Source organism: Pseudorasbora parva, chromosome 1 (genome assembly GCF_024679245.1).
Source record: "Pseudorasbora parva isolate DD20220531a chromosome 1, ASM2467924v1, whole genome shotgun sequence".
Lineage (NCBI taxonomy): Eukaryota > Metazoa > Chordata > Actinopteri > Cypriniformes > Gobionidae > Pseudorasbora > Pseudorasbora parva.
The window spans coordinates 70351540-70365255 of record NC_090172.1 but is presented as its reverse complement, the minus strand read 5'-3'; the positions used below and the strand labels follow the sequence as shown (position 1 = coordinate 70365255).

The window sequence follows — 13716 nt, the reverse complement described above, 5'->3', positions numbered from 1 at the left end:
TAAAACAACAACCATGGCTGTTTCTCAAAACTAAGTACACAAACTTCAGACTTGCATCCTTATTTGATCAGACTCGCCAAGTTTAAGTTAGGAGTACAAACTCCAGAGGAAGTCTGTTAATTCCAACAGAACAGCAGCCACTCCGGTTATCACTGTATGCATATTTGAGGCAACAATGTAAGGATATTTGTTATAAAACACCACTCCGCCTCTTTTCGTATCCACACAAATGTCATTGAGCCAACGCATACATTGATTATCTTTACTGCATATATTTATAACAAAACAAAATATAAAACGCAACCTTACCTCTTTTAGTTTAAACCTCTTTTGTTTTAACTACATTTAAAAAACTATTAAACATATTAATATATGGTTTATACAACACGTGCATTTATGATTATCTTCACTTTTCTGGCACAGCCAGCAGCCATATCACCCTGTAGCCCAAGACTGGTTTCCCACTGAAGCTAAGCAGGGCTGAGCCTGGCCAGTACCTGGATGGGAGACCAACTGGGAAAACCAGGTAGCTGCTGGTAGAGGTGTTAGTGAGGCCAGCAGGGGGTGCTCACCCTGTGGTCTGTGTGGGTCCTAACGCCCCAGTATAGTGATGGTGTTAGTGAGGCCAGCAGGGGGTGCTCACCCTGTGGTCTGTGTGGGTCCTAATGCCCCAGTATAGTGATGGTGTTAGTGAGGCCAGCAGGGGGAGCTCACCCTGTGGTCTGTGTGGGTCCTAATGCCCCAGTATAGTGATGGTGTTAGTGAGGCCAGCAGGGGGAGCTCACCCTGTGGTCTGTGTGGGTCCTAATGCCCCAGTATAGTGATGGTGTTAGTGAGGCCAGCAGGGGGAGCTCACCCTGTGGTCTGTGTGGGTCCTAATGCCCCAGTATAGTGATGGTGTTAGTGAGGCCAGCAGGGGGCGCTCACCCTGTGGTCTGTGTGGGTCCTAATGCCCCAGTATAGTGATGGTGTTAGTGAGGCCAGCAGGGGGAGCTCACCCTGAGGTCTGTTTGGGTCCTAATGCCCCAGTATAGTGATGGTGTTAGTGAGGCCAGCAGGGGGCGCTCACCCTGTGGTCTGTGTTGGTCCTAATGCCCCAGTATAGTGATGGGGACACTATACTGACAAAAAGAGCACCGTCTTTCGGATGAGACATTAAACCGAGGTCCTGACTCTCTGTGGTCATAAAAAAAATCCCAGGATGTCTTTCGGAAAAAGAGTAGGGGTGTAACCCCGGCATCCTGGCCAAATTTGCCCATTGGCCCCTGTCCATCATGGCCTCCTAATAATCCCCATATCCTGATTGGCTTCATCACTCGGTCTCCTCTCCACCAATCAGCTGGTGTGTGGTGAGCGTTCTGACGCAATATGGCTGCCGTCGCATCATCCAGGTGGGTGCTGCACATTGGTGGTGGTTGAGGAGATTCCCCCCTTCTATGTAAAGCGCTTTGAGTGCCTTGAAAAGCGCTATATAAATCGAACGCATTATTATTATTATTATTATTATTACTTTAATAAAATAAAATGTGACATAAAACACAACACAACAACATTGTATGTATATGTGCATGTCCAGTTCTTTCTCAACACATTAGCATATTGTGATAAAGTTAATTATTTTCCATAATGTAATTTTTAGAGATAGGAATTTTGGGTTTTCATGAGCTGTATGCCAAAATCATCAGTATTAAAACAATAAAAGACCCGGAATATTTCAGTTGGTGTGCAATGAATCTAAAATATATGAAAGTTTAATTTTTATCATTACATTATGGAAAATAATGAACTTTATCAAAATATGCTAATTTTTTAGACGGACCTGTATATAGTGGTTCCGGAAAGTATTCAGACCCTCTTCAATTTTTCACTCTTTGTTATATTGCAGCCATTTGCTAAAATCTTTTTTTTTCTCATTAATGTACACACAGTATCCCATATTGACAGAAAAACACATAATTGTTTTTGCAGACATATTAATAAAAGAAACGCTGAAATATCACATGGTCCTAAGTATACAGACCCTTTGCTCAGTGTTTAGTAGAAGCACCCTTTTGATCTAATACAGCCATGAGTCTTTTTGGGAAAGATGCAACAAGTTTTTTTACACCTGGATTTGGGGATCCTCTGCCATTCCTCTTTGCAGGTCCTCTCCAGTTCTGTCAGGTTGGATGGTGAACGTTGGTGGACAAATATTTTCAGGACTCTCCAGAGATGCTCAATTGGGTTTAAGTCAGGGCTCTGGCTGGGCCAATCAAGAACAGTCACGGAGTTGTTGTGAAGCCACTCCTCCGTTATTTTAGCTGTGCTTAGGGTCATTGTCTTGTTGGAAGGTGAACCTTCGGCCCAGTCTGAGCTCTTGAGCACTCTGGAGAAGGTTTTCGTCCAGGATATCCCTGTTCTTGGCCACATTCATCTTTCCCTCGATTGCAACCAGACGTCCTGTCCCTGCAGCTGAAAAACACCCCACAGCATGATGCTGCCACCACCATGCTTCACTGTTCGGACTGTATTGGACAGGTGATATTTTTCTCCACACATACCGCTTAAAATCTAACATAGCATAATCTAACACAGCTAGACTCAAATGAAGGTGTAGAACCATCTCAAGGATGCTCAGAAGAAATGGACAGCACCTGAGTTAAATTTATGAGTGTCACAGCAAAGGGTCTGAATAACTAGGGCCATATTTCATATTTCAGTATTTCTTTTATAATAACTCTGCAAAAATATCAACAACTCTCTGTTTAGGTGATTACACCTAGATGATTCTAGCTAATATAATATATATTGATTTTGTTTCGTTTCGTTTTTTTGCTCGAAATAAACATAATCAGATCAGAGCCCAGTATTTTTTTTGTTAAATGTCAGTTTTAATGGTCTAAGAAACAAATGAAACTTTACTTTGCCCTCAGCCAAAATTAATAGCCAGGGAATAATTTTTAGAGTCATGAGACCAAAGATCGCCCATTAGATAAACACAAGACAAATTTTTGTGTTTATCTCATGTTATCATCTCATGTTAAACCACTACAGAGACACTAGAGCCAGCGACAAATGTCAGAAGATCTATCAGAGGAAAGGCTGCTCTCACCAGGGTTAACGAGCACTGAGCATTGCTGATCGACTGGATCTCACAACTCGGCAGATCAAAAGTGAAAAAAAAGAAGTACATTTTGTCACACAATACCGCTAGCATTATTACATTACGTGGGTTTTCTCATTCACTACTGACGCTTGGTTGCTTTCTGGGATACCGGACTGTCTGAAGTCCACACTCCTCTTAATGCATCATCGATAAAAGGGGCGGATCAAGGACACATGCAGAGATTTGAATTGTACTTAAATGTTTGTGTTCAGTAAGATTTTTTCAAATGTTTTTGAACAAAGCCTCTTCTGCTTACCAAGGCTGCATGGTATCATTTCAGCATCGACATCGTAATGTGTGCATTTGTGATAGTCACCTTGCAGGATGTGTGATGTAAAGTTAGTATATATCGTAGTAAATGGATCCGTGATCTGTACGGACCAAGCCCCACAGTTTGAAAAGCATGTGATTTGTGGATTAATTACAAAATTTGAACATCCTGTATTTTTAAGGCCTTGCAGAGTGTAAAGTATTCAAGTGCAAGAAGACTCAAAATGAACTTGCAATGTTTTTGCACACAAAGCTGCACAGACAGCATGTAGCCCACCACACATAATTTACTAATCCTACTGTTTCGTTATACCATCACAAGGTAGAAGCAATAGGTTTTACTCCAGATTTAGTGGTAAAAGTGAGAATTACAGGTTCAGACAGCTTTTTATCTGGAATTCGAGATACCACCATAGCCATATCAAAGTAGATAAGGAGAGCTGTCGATTTAATGAGCACTGTGAAAATCTGATCATTTTAAGTCATGTCAAATTAACCAAATTTTGGAAACTTCCCCAGCTCAAATTTTGATTAAAAAAATGTCACGTCATGTATATTGATGGAGTAATTACTGTTTTGTAGAGGGTCAGTTTTCACCTGAGATCTGGGCTGTCAACATGACTTTAGAAAGATTGCAGCCTCTTTATTTTATTTTTACACAGAGAATGGTAGATCTATTAGTGAAATCTGTTGACTTTATCAATCTGTGTTCCATTATATGCCATTATATTGGTTCCTTCATTTTAAAGGCCCTTGATGGTTCAGTCCCTGAGATATGGGGATCTTAATGCGGTAACTGTTGAGTTTTACCCCTTTTTTAATGGTCAAAAAACAAATGTGGTTCATCAATTTGTACGCAGCTGATAATTATTTTATTTAAAGGGATTCCCAGAAGAATAAATAACACTGAAACTAGAAATGTATCTTGTTTCCGTCAATTGCAAAAAGGGCCAAGAATCCACTGAAATGGTCAGGTTGAGGCACATTAATCTGCTCTCAAAAGTGTATCTATAAGTAAGATGAATTTAGTAATTGAATGAGTTTCAGGGATATTTGGAAGAAGGGATTTTGTTCATGAACCTTCTAAAGCTGCTAAGTGTTCAAATATACAGCACCACAGTCACTAATCACCAGTGTGAGTGTCCATAATTACCACCAGAGGGCACTCCACCCCAGACTGTCACTTTATCATAAACTACATTACCCATAATCCTTTGCCCAGACTCATTAGCACTCACTTTTTACACCTGTGTCTCATAATTCTGTTTTCCTTATCCTATTTAAGCCTGGTTATCTCTGTCATTCATTGTGAAGTCTTGTCTTGTCTTGTAGTGCATTTCAGAGCGTTATCCCTGGTTTCATGTCTCTTTTGTTGGAATTCTTGCCTGTGTCCCTTGTTTTGTTTGCCTGATTGGACTGCCTACCTGTTATGACCTCTTGCCTATTTGTTGGCTATGAGTGTGGATTATGGTTCAAATAAAGCTGCGTTTGGAAATCCAACACAAAGTCTCATGCTGTGTCCCAATTCACCTACTTATACTGTCCTAAAATTATGTTGTTGTTTTTTTGTGAAGTAAAAGTACATACTTTTGAGTGTATTGCAGAAAAGTATGCAAGCTTCAGGACATACTACTACCATCTTTAACGGACTCTGTCGCTTAGTTACGTGTAGTGATGGCCAAATGAAGAGTTTCGAAGCATTATTGCTTTCTGAAACATTAGTGTCGAAAATGGTTCATTACTCAAAGCTATTCGTCTCGTTACATTGTTTGTTCTGGCGGGCATGGCCGCTCATTATCCTGATGAGGGGCAGCTAAACTTCATCATCACCAGCCTACTTAATGCCTTCTGTCCCTCTCCATGTTGTCAGATTGTTGTTTGAATCTCCCATGTTTGCATGCCTGTTCCCTGTTCCTTCTGTGTACTGGACTCTGGACTCTTCATTCGTTGATCTCACCACGGTCTCATCTTCACCATCACGCCGTCTTCAGGATTCCCATCTCAGTCCCTGCGTCACGCTCTCCTGCTGTCTGGGTTCCCGCAAACATTGCTTTTGCTTCCATCCTGTTTATCACTACAGAGAGATTACTGACCAACTATAGAAGCAGCAAGTTCAACATGGCTAAGGGATTTTGTGGAGCATAGCATTGCCAGGATGGATCAGCAGCAGGAGAGCATCTCTTCCACGCGCTGTACAAGCACTGATGCAGATGTTTCCCCCATTGCACCCAAAAGAAGTCATCACCCTGAACCACGCCTACCTGTTCCAGAGCCCTCACTATCCACTCTCCTTCCAGTAAGACTGAGACGGGACAACAGCACTTGTGGACTCCGGGGGCTGAGGGGTTAAGGACATTCACCTGGTACACGAGTTACACCTTCCCATCTCATCTCTTCCTCACCAGATCTTGGTCAGTGCGCTCAACGGACAACCACTTTCCAACGTCTGCCTATCTACTGGACCCAAATTTCTTTCTCCTCATGCACTCATCTGTCACACCTATTGTGTTGGGGCACCCCTGGCTGGTGAGACACAATCCCCGTGTGGACTGGGGCTCCAACTCAGTGTCCATGTGGAGTGAGTCCTGCCACGGGTCTTGTTCTTCTGTGCCTGTTTCTGTATTACAGGAGAAGGCGATGGATTTATCAAACATGCCCGCAGAGTACCTTGACCTGAAGGAAGTGTTCAGTAAGTCTCGAGCTGCTTCTCTCCCTCTGCATCGTCGCTATGACTGTGCTATAGACTTAGTGCCAGGTAAATCTTCACCTAAGGGCAAACTTGACTCTCTTTTTGTTCCTGAGAGAGCGGCAAGGAGAAATATATTTCTGATTCTCTAGCTGCCAGATTCATCCAACCTTCCTCTTCTCCAGCGGGGGTGGGGGCGGGGTTCCTTTTAGTGGGAAAGAAGGATGGATCTCTGCAACCTTGTATTGATTACAGAGAGCTGAACAATATCACGGTAAAGAATACTTATCGTTTGCCGTTGATGTCTTCTGCTTTTGAGAGGTTGCAGGGAGCATCCATCTTCACAAAATTGGATTTACGAAATCCCTATCATTTGGTTCGCATCAGGAAGGGGGATGAATGGAAAACCGCGTTTAACCCTTTAGGCACCAGAGGTTTTTTCCTAAAACATTCGATTTTGACATCTTAATTTCAAAAGGCTATATCTTAAAAGTGATAAAAGATAGAAACTTTCTGTTAGTTAGAGAAATATTAAGGATGACCCAAAGTTTATGTAGGGATTACATTCTCCCATCTAATTTGCATATGATAACGTCATAAGGTGGTGGCAATCTTGGATTATAGAATTTTAATGAAAAGCCACATGTTTAAATGATAAAATGCAGCACTTCTTTCCCCCCAAAATGTCCCTCACCTTCTGTGTGCTATATTGCACAATACTGAATGTTCAGGTAAAAAGAAATTTGTAAAAAAACAACAAAAACAACTGTGTAAATCATTACTAATAAATGGTAGAAACAAACTGAATGAATGTAGCAGTTTGCCTATTGCTGTAGAGATTTTCCATTTACTACATACAGTAGGCACTCTGATTGCATATATGGGGCACATATATATTATATATTATGCATAATAGCCCCTCTGCCCCGTGTCACAGCGTATCTGCTCCTACGAGCCGCGCGTCCAGATCTGCCTCGCGCGCCGCAGAGTGTGCACAGCCACGACCTGTTATTGTCATTTTGACTCCCCACCCTGCCTCCACGTTGCCCCCAAACTGCCCTATGAATACTTCGACCTCTTCTAACATACCCAGTGGCATTAGATAAAGTCTCCACCACAATACTGTCGCCGCGATCGCAGAGAGGCGCGCGGTGAGAAGATGCGCTTCATGGTGAGCGCGGCAAAAATCTCCCGCAGCCGCCTCGTTCCCAACACTACCACACCTGCTAACTTCGCGATGAACATTCCAACCCTGGGAAACATTGTTCCCAACCCTGACATTGGGCAAAGGACCATCTACATTGGGCAAATGATCCACCGTTTGTGCTTAGTGTAACGTTAGGGTTAGTTTCACTTTCAGAATCACGTCATCTCATATTTCCCTTCAAAATCAGGGTCAGCAAATTGAAGACCCAAGACTTCATTGCGGGTAAGCTTTATTGATGCCATTAGAAAATAATAATAGTAATAATAATCTAATGCAAATACTCGCTGACGTAAACAATGCTCTGATAAAACGCCTCACTCGCACATCAGCTTTTGTTTGCACTGATTCAATGCGCTCTTGCTCGTATATTTTGTATAGAATCATGATGTTTGTATGAGTCAGGGATGAAGTATGACATGTCTACCATCTAGTGGAGGGAAGGTTGAATGAAATTTGACACCCTATTTGACAAAATCGGCTGTTTATAATCAGTGACGCATCTTGTCAAGTAAACTCGACCGTGGCGCCTACGTGGTTATGCCTTTCGGCCTTTGCAACTCCCCAGCGGTTTTCCAAGAACTTGTCAATGACGTGTTGGCAAGACGTCTAAATGACCACCAGATGGGTTACTCCAACTGCTGTCGGTCCCTTCGAGACCTTGGTCCCACATTGCGCTATGTATTGTCATCGCCCTCCCACCCTCTATAAGGGTATGAGGGTTGTTTTGACCATTGTGGACCGGTTCTCGAAGGCGGCACATTTCATTCCCTTGCCCAAATTACCTTCAGCCAAGGAGACAGCGGTACTATTGTAATTGATCACGTCTTTTGGTTACATGGCCTCCCGATGGACGTGGTTTCTGACAGGGGTCCTCAGTTTGTGTCCAAATTTTGGATGGAGTTTTGTAAATTATTAGGAGCTACAGTCAGTCTGTCTTCGGGTTATCATCCCCAGAGCAATGTTCAGTCCTGTGCGAGCCAACCAGGATCTAGAGAGGATGTGGCGATCTCTGTTTCCAAGATCCCTTCTTCCTGGAGTCAACAACTTTCCATGGTTGAGTAGGTTCATAACTCATAACCAGTGTCATCTATGGGCCTTTCTTCGTTTAAGTGTAGTTTAGGGTACCAACCACCAATACTTCCGTGCATCTGAAGTCGTGGTCTCCTCTGCTCACGCCTTCGTCCAGAGGTGTCACCGCATGTGGACTGGGGGCGTGCACCAAGGCTAAAGCTGATCGCTACCAGTCTAAGCCAGTCGTATACATCATTGGTCAAAAAGTGTGGCTTTCTACTAAGAACATTCCGCTCCACTCCATTTCTAATAAGCTTGCCCCTAAATTTATTGGCCAATTCACTGTCACCAAGATCATTAGTCCAGTTACAGTCCGCCTTAACCTTCCTCCTGCGTACAGGAGAATTCCTTCCGCCTTTCATGTGTCTAAAATCAAGCCTGTGTTTCATTCACATCTTAATCCGCCTGCCCCGGTTCCCCCACCGCCACGACTCGTAGATAGGGAACCTAGTCATTCGGTACATCGTAATCTGGACTCGAGACGGAGAGGATGCGGATTCTACCAATATTTGGTGGATTGGAAAGGTTACGGTCCGGATGAGAGGAGTTGGGTGCCTGCTCGAGACATCCTGGATCACTACCTTATCGATGATTACCATTGACAGGTAAATAAATGCTTTATTAACATGTATTCCTACTGTAGTTCATGATTAATTCAGGTAGTTATAAAACATGTAGTAGTTGTCAGTTAATTATTTCTGTGTGCTCATCTAAAGAGGGGACTATTTATGCCTCGTAAGGCTTTTATAAAGACTGAGTTCTCTTCTGCGCTGCTGTTCTCTAATGTTTTAAAATCAGTACTGTTTTGATGCTGCAAAATATTTTATTATTTTATTATAATAAGTGTATTTGTTGTATTTGCCACTCCTGTAATCCACTGTAATCCACTGGTACATTTTTACTCAGCAAAGTGTACACTTTACATAAATTTATTTTTATATCAGATTTCAGAGGCTTAGTTTCATTTGACTGCAGTTATGATTTCTGATGGTCTACAGGAATAATATTTTTTATGACATTGAAGAGGTTTAATCTAAATTTCTACATGAAAAAAATTACATTTAAATAGTTTATTAACCCTTAACTTACAATTTCTAAATGATCATATGAACCACTGACGGCAACTAAAAAACTGCTCTGTAAATAATGTAATACTTAATTTAGGAATGATAAATCGATCATTTATAAAGTAGGAAAATACAATTATTAAACACATTATAGATATGCTTATAAATCAAGAACAAAGCATTTATATCTGTATTTATAAACTGCCTATTAATGTCTATTAATGCATTATAAATGATGACTTAACTATTTACTAATGCTTAACTAATGCTTCAAAGTGTGCAGTTATTATAAAGTGTTAACCACATTTCTGATTATTATAACATCGTTTAAAATTGCATTTCAAAAAAAGAAAGAAAAAAACTCTTGCTGACAGTAGACCAAAATGATCAGTGTGATTTAAAAATTGTCACAGATAAGTACACTTATACATTTTAAGATTAACAATATTGTTGGACTTCCTTGTGCTATCCTCATTATTTTGCATTTATTATAGCACCTTATCATAATTATAGTTTTATTTCGAATGTCTGGTAAAATTTACGACAATCACTCCAACTTCAAATTAAAAACATTTAAAATATTTAATTTCAATTAATTGTAATTGCTGTTGAAGTGTCAGCCATTTCTCAGGTAAATATTGTATGGTATGGTTAGTATGATTATAGTAACAAGTCAAACTCACCAGACCCATTGCTTGTTTTGAAGGTAATATCATACACACAGGTTGAGCTGTTAGTCCCTCAAATAAACTCAGGTAAAGTCCTGCTCTCCTCAAAATCATAGTTTATATAAGCTTCGAGTCACATGACACAAGTGAGTGGTGGTGCATTATAACATTCTATCTCTTACCGTACAACAATGCATTCTTCCCTAAGCATGCAGTTTTATAGAAATACGTCTGTCAAGACTAAGGGATGAAGGGTGTGTTTTGTTGTGTGCTTTACAGGTGCTTAAGTTCAAATGATTACACCTATAAAATCTAGGCTGCTTTTTAAGAGCAGTGTATATTATATTTGTTACATTTCTTATTTAAATGATCATATAATGTCGACCAAGCCTGCATGCATTTATTTCTTCATTGAGTGGCATATATGAGCGATTGGCATGATGTGAGGGAGAGTAGATGGTGACAGATTTTAGATTATAGATTTTAATTTCTGGCAAATGATCACTCAGTAGCCTGGGATGAGCTGCCAACTCACACCATTTGATCTTCAAACCCTACGTGTTCTCTGAGCATATCTGTCAATCTGTCAAAATGCTTTTCCAGGCATCTCAGTCTAATCTGATGGCTGGGCATTTAGGTCAGGCGGCAACACTGAATCGTTTATTGGTCCGATTCTTTTGGCCGGGCATTCATGATAACGTGCGCAGGTGGTGCGCGTTGTGAATGTCAGCTGCTAAATCCACCGGCCTTACCAAAAGCAACATTGCACCCTCTTCCATTGATGCAGGTCCCCTTTGAGAGAATTTGGATGGACCTAATATGACCATTAGAGTGATCTACACAAGGGCATCGTTTTGCATTGGTCCTGGTGGACTATGCAACATGGTACCCCGAAGCAATTGCCCTCCGTAGCATTTTGGCGAAGAGTGTTGCGGATGCATTGTTCTGTTTAATCTCCCATGATCAAGGCATGGCGTTTATGTCACGTACACTAGGCAAACTTTATGAATCATTGGCCGTTAAAACGGTTTGCACCAGCGTCTATCACCCAGAGATATTAGATATTCTAGGTATTATCAACTGGCCAGAGTTTAGAGACCGCAATAGACGTGAGGGAGTATAATGTGTTAAGAGCTCGCTTAAGTACTGGAGCTAAACCATTTAGTGCTTTGAGTAATAAGCAGGATTTTAAAATGTGTCCGATGTTTAATAGGGAGCCGGTGCAGTGTTGACAGAACTGGAATAATATGATCATACTTCCTGGTTCTAGTAAGAACTCGAGCTGCTGCGGTTTGGATCAGCTGGAGTTTGTTTATTAAGCGAGCAGGGCAACCACCCAGTAGAGCATTACAATAATCTAGCCTTGAGCTTGTAAATGCATAAACTAAATAGCATAGATGCTGTTCTTCTGATTATGTAATGAAACATCAGGTTTTATGGGAAGTGTTCCCGGTTCCAGCTGACCTAGTTAATGCTGGCTAACAATCATTTAACTGATTTGAATAAAGTAAATTGATAATGTTCTATGTGTATGCCATAGTAAAGAGATGTGATTTTAGTCTAGATTTAAACTAACAGAGGTTTTCTGCTTCCTGAAGTTGGAGTTATAATGGGCTGAATGATGGATCCAGAGCCTGCAGACAAGACAAAAGTGAAATGAAAGATGTGGAAAAAGTGACTTTGTGAGGGAATATTCTGTGATTAAAACACATATTCCCATTGCAAATAAAAAAAAGTTTTGTGTGTTATTCTGGTCATACTGTGTTAAATACCTGAAGCATGAGTGTAGAATAACTTCATTTGTTTCTTAATTTATGTGTAACGAAGTTAGTAGCTGGAAAGGAAGGAGGCGGGAACCGGCGAACGATCAAAAACATTTATTCAAAATAAATAAACAAAATGAAAGTAAAACCGCGGGCAGCCCCTCACGGACGACTGCCCACAAACACACAAAATAAAACGTGGGCAGCCCCTCACGGACGACTGCCCACAAACACATAAACAAAACTAAACATAAAATCCAGGCCTGGTCCTCTCTCGTCTTCCGCAGCTCTTGCTCCTCCGTCACATGGCCGCGAGACGAGACCGGTGTGCCACGCAGCTGGCACTCGTGAACATTAATCACCGGCCCGCTCTTGCGGTCCCTCGCCCCGCTGCCTGTCACACCACATACCCCCATCGCCCCTCGCAGGCCGGGGGGCACTCCCGAGACTGCGCTCTACTCCCCCCCCCCCCCTCCCGGGGGGCCGATCACGGTGGCCGCGGCACCTGGGGGTAAGGACAGAGAGGCGAGAGAAATGTAGACGGAAGCACGAGGAGCCCGCGGACGAGAGAGGGGAGAGAGGGAAAAAAGAAAGAAAGAGAAAAAAAAAATTCTGGTCCGGTTCCCAGACACACTGCCGTTCGGCCCTCCGCCCGCCGAGAGGCTCTTCCTTGCGGTGCTGTGCGATGGCACTGGACGCCTGGTGGGCAGCTCGATCCTCCTCCGCCCCCTGGCGGCCGGCGGTGACTCCTCCTTCCGAGGGACCCGGCAGCGAGCCCCGCGCTCCCTGCTCCTCCCCTATCAGACGGATGGCAGCAGGCTCCGGCCCCCGGCAAGCACGGCGACTCCTCCGCTCCCTCTCGGACGGCAGCCACCCCACCTCGACCCAGGGGCACGGCAGCGAGGTCTCTGTCCCACCTTTCCCGCTCCAGCACCATCGCCTCGGGCAGCCCTCGCGGTCCTCATTCATCCGCGCTGCCCGACCTCCTCAGCACCGCGATCCCCCTCAGCAGCGAGGGCTCTTCGACAGCATGTCCCTCCTTCCCCCCGGGTTTTGGCACCAGTGTAATGAAGTTAGTAGCTGGAAAGGAAGGAGGCGGGAACCGGCGAACGATCAAAAACATTTATTCGAAATAAATAAACAAAATGAAAGTAAAACCGCGGGCAGCCCCTCACGGACGACTGCCCGCAAACACACAAAATAAAACGTGGGCAGCCCCTCACGGACGACTGCCCACAAACACATAAACAAAACTAAACATAAAATCCAGGCCTGGTCCTCTCTCGTCTTCCGCAGCTCTTGTTCCTCCTTATATGCTCCCGTCACATGGCCGCGAGACGAGACCGGTGTGCCACGCAGCTGGCACTCGTGAACGTTAATCACCGGCCCGCTCTCACGGTCCCTCGCCCCGCTGCCTGTCACACCACATTATGTAGCATTGGAAACTCTTCTGAGGGCTCTTTAATGATGGACTTTAAGATGAAGAAAACACTGCCAATCTTCTCACACAGAGTTGCAGCTCAGGCTTTCAATCACATATGAAAAATACATCCATTAGGATTGAACAGAGTTTTAAACAAACTAATAAACTGCATGTGATGCATATTTGTCAGTCACACCAATGAAACAGTTCAGGTTTCTGTAATAATATTAATAAACTGAATGTGTTCTGAAGTTCCCCTATTGTTTCTGAGGTTTTCCCCTTCATGTAGTGCGTAATAGAGCTGGTTGTGAGTGTAATTCAGTCTCACTTCCTGATGAACATGCGTAGACTTGTAAATAATTTGCATAATGGCCAAATATGGTCTTCACTGGCTGCCGGAAACACTTATCTTAAAG

The 13716-nt window shown here is 42.9% G+C and overlaps 1 pseudogene; it reads left to right on the top strand.

Annotated features, from left to right (window-relative positions):
• Positions 1–422: 422 nt before the first annotated feature.
• LOC137089115 (5S ribosomal RNA) lies at positions 423–539 on the top strand (annotated as a pseudogene).
• Positions 540–13716: the final 13177 nt, after the last annotated feature.